Raw genomic sequence first — 7,328 nt, 5'->3', positions numbered from 1 at the left:
CCACTTGAGGCTGGTGGAAACACTCTTCGTGGCACTGTTGGGATTGTGTCCTGTTCCGATTCCGATTCCGAATCCGGAATCCTGGCCGTGGTTCCAGTGTTCTGTGCCAGGAGGTTGTGGTCGCTGTGAAAGATAGCTGAAGGCTGCTTCGGGGGTGTTGCGGTGCTCGCTGCGGGTTCTCCACCGATCTGATAACCGGCCCTATTCCGCTCGTGATGATCCTCTTACTTTGATCCATTTTATGGCCTGCTGATGAGATGCAAACTTTTCCAACGAGTTGCCGAGCGAATGCCTCAAACCTCCGGATGTCCCGCCGGATGTAACGTTCCGTTCAAACGGCGGAGGGGCCCGACAAAACTGCTCGTCTGAGAGAATCGAACTTGGTCCCACAGTTTGGGAGGCAACTATGGGAGACGCCGGGAAAAATAGGGCTGTGGCGCTATGTAAATACGACGGCCATACTTGCGTCCATCCTACGGGCGCGGGACCCCAGCATCACGCCGAAGGTGGCGAAACAGAAATTGCAAACGGCAATAAAAAATGCTCACGCGAAAGTAAAGCGCATTTCACAGTAGAACAGTCCAATTTGTCTCTTACTTACTGCACAGTTTCTATACAATCAATGCAAGGCAAGGTGAAGTGAACATCTTTATACGAACGGCGGTGGGTAGTGTATTTAATTTATTTACGACCTTTCTTGCTTTTGAAGAACATAATGAAGTAACACTTTTAACCTTCTCAACAAACTCAACCTGCTTGGAGCGAGATTGGATATGGATTTTGAAAAATCCACGATCTGGCGCTGCCCTGCAACGCATTAGAGATGGAGATCCTTTCTGTTCACGATCTAGAGGGGTCAAATTCGTGGCAAGTGCAGTTGCGGCGGTGGGCCCTACTGTGGCCGTTGCGGCGGTGGAACGTTCCGCAACAATGAACGGAGGGTGATTCGTCCATGCTCGCTCCATCGCACTCCGATGCGATCCTCCAGCAGTCGGTGCGCCAGCAATCGTTCTGATTCGGCACTCCGAACGGCTCCCACGGGATCGCAAATCGGTATGGATACGAAACGGAAATGCGGTGTCTGAGGTCAGAAAGGTTTGGAGTATCATCCGCTCCTAAACCATGCTGAAACCATTATTGAACTATTCCATTCCCATAACAATTAACCAGTTTTCACCATGAATTGACCGAAAAACGGTCAAGATATGCCAGAAACACAACAAACAAAGCTTGTGCAATTAAAATGCTCCATCATAAAAAAACAAACCGGTACAGGACTCAGTTAGAGCACAATTAAACAAAAACGTTATTGATATCGGGATTCATGGACATAAATCAGAAATGCTACAACATGAATAACGATAGAATAGCATGGAAGACTAGGTTTGTTTGTTAGGTGAAACAGAACAAAAATCCAAATATCATGTTTTTGTGCATAGCTATGCTCATGAACACATCTAACGGGAGAGGCGACAAGAGTAGATACATTTTGGCAGACTGATATGGAGAATCCCAATACCAGGACGAAACTATTGCTCATCGGAGCGATATTCTGCGTAATCGGCGGCTGCAATTGAGTCGATGGATCTTTACACGCAAAAGAGGCAGAAGTTTGTACCGTTATCAAAATCTGGACGGAACTTGTCGACGACTCGTCCTACTGACCGAGCTGCTGTCCGCTTGGCATCATCCTAGAACGCCTGATTCCTAACAAGATTAAACTTTTTTTTTACCATTGCATATCGTAAGACAAGAGTAATTTACAATAGAAATAAACTAATCCACGGTCGGGTTTGTTTGAATCGATTTTTATTGAAAAAATAAGGTAATCACGCATAAAATTAAAAATATATCATTTGGCGTTGTCGTTAGTTGTAAGAGTGTATGATTCTTGATTCTTTGATTAGGAATCGTTTACGTCCTATCTACGGTTTCTCCCTACGATTTTATCTAGATTCAATCTATCACAGGTTTTAGCACTTAATCTATCACAGGTTTTATCACATGATTTGTAGTGTTTTCAGCAGCCTTTTCTTTTTGTACTTGGAGTTCTCTGCAGATGCATCTACTGTACGCAGTAAACGGTAGCAATAAATCAATACACATTTTCTTCTCCATCTTTTACTCAGGGGCAACTGCCTTGTTTTTACTTTGTTATAGTTATAAAAATAGTTCCAATATTTGGCTTGGAATCCTGCTCTCGTCGAGAGGATTTGCTGTATTTGCGAAGACAAACGCTTACAAAACACAACCAAATCCTCACAACATCCCCCAAATGTACTACAATAATGAAAATAAAAACGTAACATGGCAAGAGATAACAAGAAAGATTTTTGTAGTATGAGAATTTTTACTTTTTAAATAAAAATTATCTGCACTCATCATGGCAACGCAGAATACCCCACATGTCTTGCGATGATGAATATAGATAATCAACTATGTTTTCCGGATTTATAAAACTACAGTTATCCTTTTGTTGGCAGCGTTATTAAAACAAAAGCATTTATAGTTTTCAGCAGCTCGATCTCGTTCTTGGAGCTTAAGAGTATGCTGCCCGATGAAACAGATGTGAAGAAAACAAACAACTTTGTTGCATTTCATTCTCATCTGCCATTTCATTACCAATATGTCGAAGGCATTATCGGAAGCGTTGAGGGGTGTACCAAAAAGAATTTTCATGCTAAAAGCACTAAAAATTGAAACTATTGCTCGGGATTATGGCCTCAAAGACGTGGGCTTGAATGAGTCGAAGGTGGCTTCACAATTTAGTCAAAATCCATCGTTTCCGGCTAAAATATGAAGTTTGATAATATTTTGCTCCGGGCAACGACTTTGGAGGTCGTATAGAAATAGAGATGCTATACTATTGCAATACATTTTTCTAACAATTTCCTAGAAAAGTACTGCTACCATTGTAAATTAGTGCGTGGACTCAAGGGAAACAACACTATCTCCGTATCACCCCGAATGATATCCATTACGAAAAATATTTATAACGGAACTATACCGTTAACTGTACCAATAAAAAAAAGTAAACAGACATTTCTAGTAGCAATAGATTGATACTATTCTTCCCGGGCACTAGAATATGATTTGCTTTCTGTAGCATTCACCGAAAGCAAATCAACCACGATACAGCAATAAAATAGAACTGATTGCTTATCAATAACTACTCTCACCCAAGTGTAAATCGAAAGGAACGTTCCAGATTTATTTCAAAACTCGTCGAACAACATCACCCTCTATGGACGCCCTTAGCCTAAAAAAAATCATGGCAACAGGCTCCTGTCGTTAAACATCTGTAAACAAGGAAAATAAGAAAGATAAATGCATACAATATAATAAGGAAACAATTTTCATGGTTAATTTTAACGGTATATTTAATGTTAGCGACAATAATGCTAATACTGGAAATTAAACCTATCAAAACCGAGCTAGCTCGTGCATCAGAAAATGATGCAGCTCATGGTAATCCAATTAAATGCAAAAGGAATATCTAATCTGTTGAATATACTTCCAAGTTTAACATGGCAAAATGTGATTACATTTGACTAAGAACAGGAGGAAACATTCGAAAATCGATCAAATTTAAGAATGAAAAGATATTAAAAACCACAAGTATTATGATAATTACAACATATACATAAATAGTATAAACAAAGGTAATTTTTTTTAATTGCCGCAGCTACCCACCTCGATCCTACACCTAAGCTCTCACGTGGACGTGGGCGGGTTACCGTTTGGCATCTGATTCTGTTTTTTTCACGACAGCACGACGACATTGCTGCTTCATTAGCAAATATAATGCCACCAATGTCACTAGCTCCTCATCATCAAAATCATCCAAGTATAAGTCGGTCATGATAATACCTGCAATAAACCAGAATAATGTATTTGTGATTCGTTAACTCAATTATTCGTTTACAAAGCAATTACGGACAACAATTAGGATAAATTGTTTTTTTTTACAAAGCAATTTAAGTTGGAGTAAGAAAGGTCGGAAATTGCCAAAGAAATGGCAATAACAGGCGCGCGATCGTATTTAGACAAAAGAAACAGGGTAAAGCCAGAAGGCGCGCAAAACACGTTAGCACCGGAAAATCACAAAGGGAGAAAACAAAAAGGGCAGTTGCAAATTAGAACTTTTGCGAAGGTCGAAATATTGTTTTTTATTGCTTTATCGCAATGGCGGATGCGATGCCGATGCCTAAAAATATATTCGGTTTTGTTAACCAACCCACAACCCAACTTCTTACAACGCAATAACAGAATGTCGTTAAGGGTATGGGAATAAAAAGGAATCGTTTGGCGCGCAACTATTTGAACGAACGCCTCATGCCGTGTATCGAAATCGAAGAATCTGTTCTGCGAAACTTTCCATAATTCAATAAAAACTCAATAAATAACAAAACACGTACGGAAAGTTCGGAAAGCCTTGGCAGTTGGTTACTAGGTTAGATCGCCTAGCCAGGTCGCGCAGCCAATTGACACTCCGCCAGAATGGAACTTTCCATGAAGCATAAAATTTAGAGCGTAATTTTTATATCTAGATCGACACCACACTTGACGGCGCGACACGTCGCAGTTCGAGTTCCAAGAAGCGGAACACCGGAAGGGCGACCATTGAGGATTCAAACCCCTGATGAGCAGCTTTTCCAGTTCACGCACCGACCGACGACGAGGAATCCTCTTTGTTCTCTCGCATCGTAAGGTGGAACAGTTCCGAGTATGGGAGCGGGAATATCGGATCGCTTGCTGGAGCCAAAACACTCGGTTTTTCGCTTCATTAGGACCCTCGAATCAAGAGAGAGAGCATTTTCCGGAGAGACGCTGTTTTCACGCTTTTCCCGACCATCCAACAGCATCTCGTGCAGGGGATATTTGTTTAGCTGCCGGTGGCCGACTCTTCGTTCCCCGAGAGCACCAGGCCATGCATTCCAGTACAGGTTCTTGGTGGCCGTGGTCTCTCGCTGCTTGTGAAGTTGTTAACGACGGTCGTTGTCAAGAAATGCAACTGCCGGAGGTCCATTGGAATTCGGACGCACAGGCCCAGCCGCATCGTCCTCATGCACACAACACCTCCACCTCCCCAACCAACCCCATTATGGTGTGTGCTGCTGGGGATGCGCGCGCGTTCGCGCACAACACTCCTTGGGAGGCGGTGTGGGCTTTTGGCACTCGTACATTTCGTTGGAAGAAAGATGCAAAAAAGAAAGTAATCTAGCTGGCATAGGCAGATGATGGAGATGTCGTCGTTTGCCTAACAAAGTAAGCGACTCGTTGCTGTGACGCAGATGTTTCCTCTTCATGTTGACCACAGAGATCACACGATTCGCAAAACGGCGTTCGAGAGAAGGAAATTTAAATTCCGCGGATGAGGCGATTTCACTTGCCCTACCAAGCGCCACATGCAGCAGCAGCAGCAACAAAAAAAACAAAACAAAAGCAGCACGCACATCAACACTCCGCTGCTGCCAAGGTAGGCTCTGCACGCACACACTCAGGAGGGCGCCAACCTGCACCGTCGCGCGTGATGCGTGGAGGTGTTCCACGCTATCGTTTTGGGCAGGCACACAACGCACACTACCATACGCTCGGGCACGGACCACCACCACGCCGAAAGACCTGCGCCCACACCAAGAGTTTGACCAGGATGTGCGGGGGATCACTCGGTGGAATGTGACAACAAACGCGGGGCAACGATCGGAACACCCCTCTTTTCCCTTTTTCACAGTAAGCTTATCACTATCGGGGGCATGTGAACACTGTTGCACGATTCCCACAGCATCCCAATTCACGAGATCACAGCACTTACCGCGAAATGCTTATTTATCACCACGCAACGCACGTTTCAGCAGAGACCAACGGGACGCACGTCCTTACTCCACGACTGCTCGTACAATTTTGAGCGTGAGAGCCCGGTTTGTCGACCAAATCTCAGGAAAACCGCCTCTCGGGCGTTCGTTTTTGAGTGACCACACGAAGTGCTGCAATAGTGTGTGTGCGCATGTCGCCACACGAATTCACAACCACATTCGTGTCGCCTTTTACACAATTTTCACGCTTCTTGCACTCAGCACCGAACCGCCAGTGATGGCCAAACTGTGGCACACCAACAGATTTTGAATGGTGTTGACATCCGGATTCTGTAAACGAAGAGAAAACATTTTCGTCCATGTGGGGAGCTGTGTATAAACTGATCCCTAGTTTTAATCGACTAAACGGTTATCGCAAATAATCGAAAAATTTTCGGCGTGTAGAAACGCTTGAATTGTTTCATTCCTAAAGATAAGCCATGAAGTCAAATTTTAGGACTACGCCAACTATAAACAAAGACAGCAAAGGTGAACCTCCCAAGTACGGTAAGGTGTGAAACTGTCCTGGGACAAAAGTGACAGACAAAAGACAAAGGGTAGGCAGTGCGGCATGACGTAGAATCGTGTTCGGATCGGTTTCAATCCAATCGATTTGGTGTCGGTACTGTTCCTCAAGAGTTTCCATCGAGTAGTAGAATACAATTTTATATTTTGTTTTTTACTATTTATGTATTTTAATTTATCAAGCATCACTATTAGAACAACACTGAAACTCATTCGGGTCACAAGAAAAGCACAGACGAGCTCGAGGAACACCATTTCACGCCGTCATCTCCACCTTCCTTCAGGACACAATCAAGTCATTCATCGTTAAATCTGCGGTATCTCCGGCATCTATTGCACTGAAAATACAATAGAAAATGATTGATTTTTGCGATTAAAATAACTTTTTTAGCTGAAACAACTAACTGAACCGATTAGACCCCATGGTCCGAGTTATTCGTCCCAAACATATAGTGGATTCCAACCAACACGAATTCAATGTTTTTTTTAAAGAAAAGACTTGTGTGTTCACTGTCGGAGTAGGCATTGAAGTAATAGGACCATTTTGTTGTAGCTCCATGAGTTCGTTTGAAGAATTTTTAGAGAAACATTCCTATTTCAGGTGATTTTGATACAACTTCAGCAAGATTCTTGCTTCTGCGATGTAATTTTCGTTGTCATTGAAATGAGACTTTTTAGAGTGTGGGATTATTTTCTCAATTTTTTATGTTTATTGCGTACGCATGGACTACTACATGCGAGGCTACTCTATTCGTCCAATGCTAGATTATTCGTCGTCGTACGAAGCTACTTTATTCATTCATTTCACATGCCTTGAACCCATTAAATCGATTTTCTCATTTCTGTGTCTTGATCTTTGTGGACCACAGCGCGGTGGGAGCCAGACCTCTTCTCGAGAGCCCTGTTACCAGTAGTCATTTCATTTGTGAAAGTACGGCAGCGATCATT

At 43.0% G+C, this 7,328-nt stretch overlaps 1 long non-coding RNA gene across 1 annotated transcript; it reads right to left on the bottom strand.

Annotated features, from left to right (window-relative positions):
- Window positions 1-3,186: 3,186 nt before the first annotated feature.
- LOC126568881 (uncharacterized) lies at window positions 3,187-5,896 on the bottom strand. The gene is made up of 3 exons (XR_007607774.1): window positions 5,816-5,896; window positions 3,694-3,870; window positions 3,187-3,299 (listed from the first exon to the last, which is right to left on the bottom strand). It is a non-coding gene; the product is annotated as an uncharacterized LOC126568881 (long non-coding RNA).
- Between the last annotated feature and the right edge of the window lie 1,432 nt (window positions 5,897-7,328).

Source organism: Anopheles aquasalis, chromosome 2 (assembly GCF_943734665.1).
Source record: "Anopheles aquasalis chromosome 2, idAnoAquaMG_Q_19, whole genome shotgun sequence".
In the NCBI taxonomy this organism is placed as follows: Eukaryota; Metazoa; Arthropoda; class Insecta; order Diptera; family Culicidae; genus Anopheles; species Anopheles aquasalis.
Note: the sequence above shows the minus strand (reverse complement) of the source record. Positions and strands in the feature narration are given on the sequence as shown.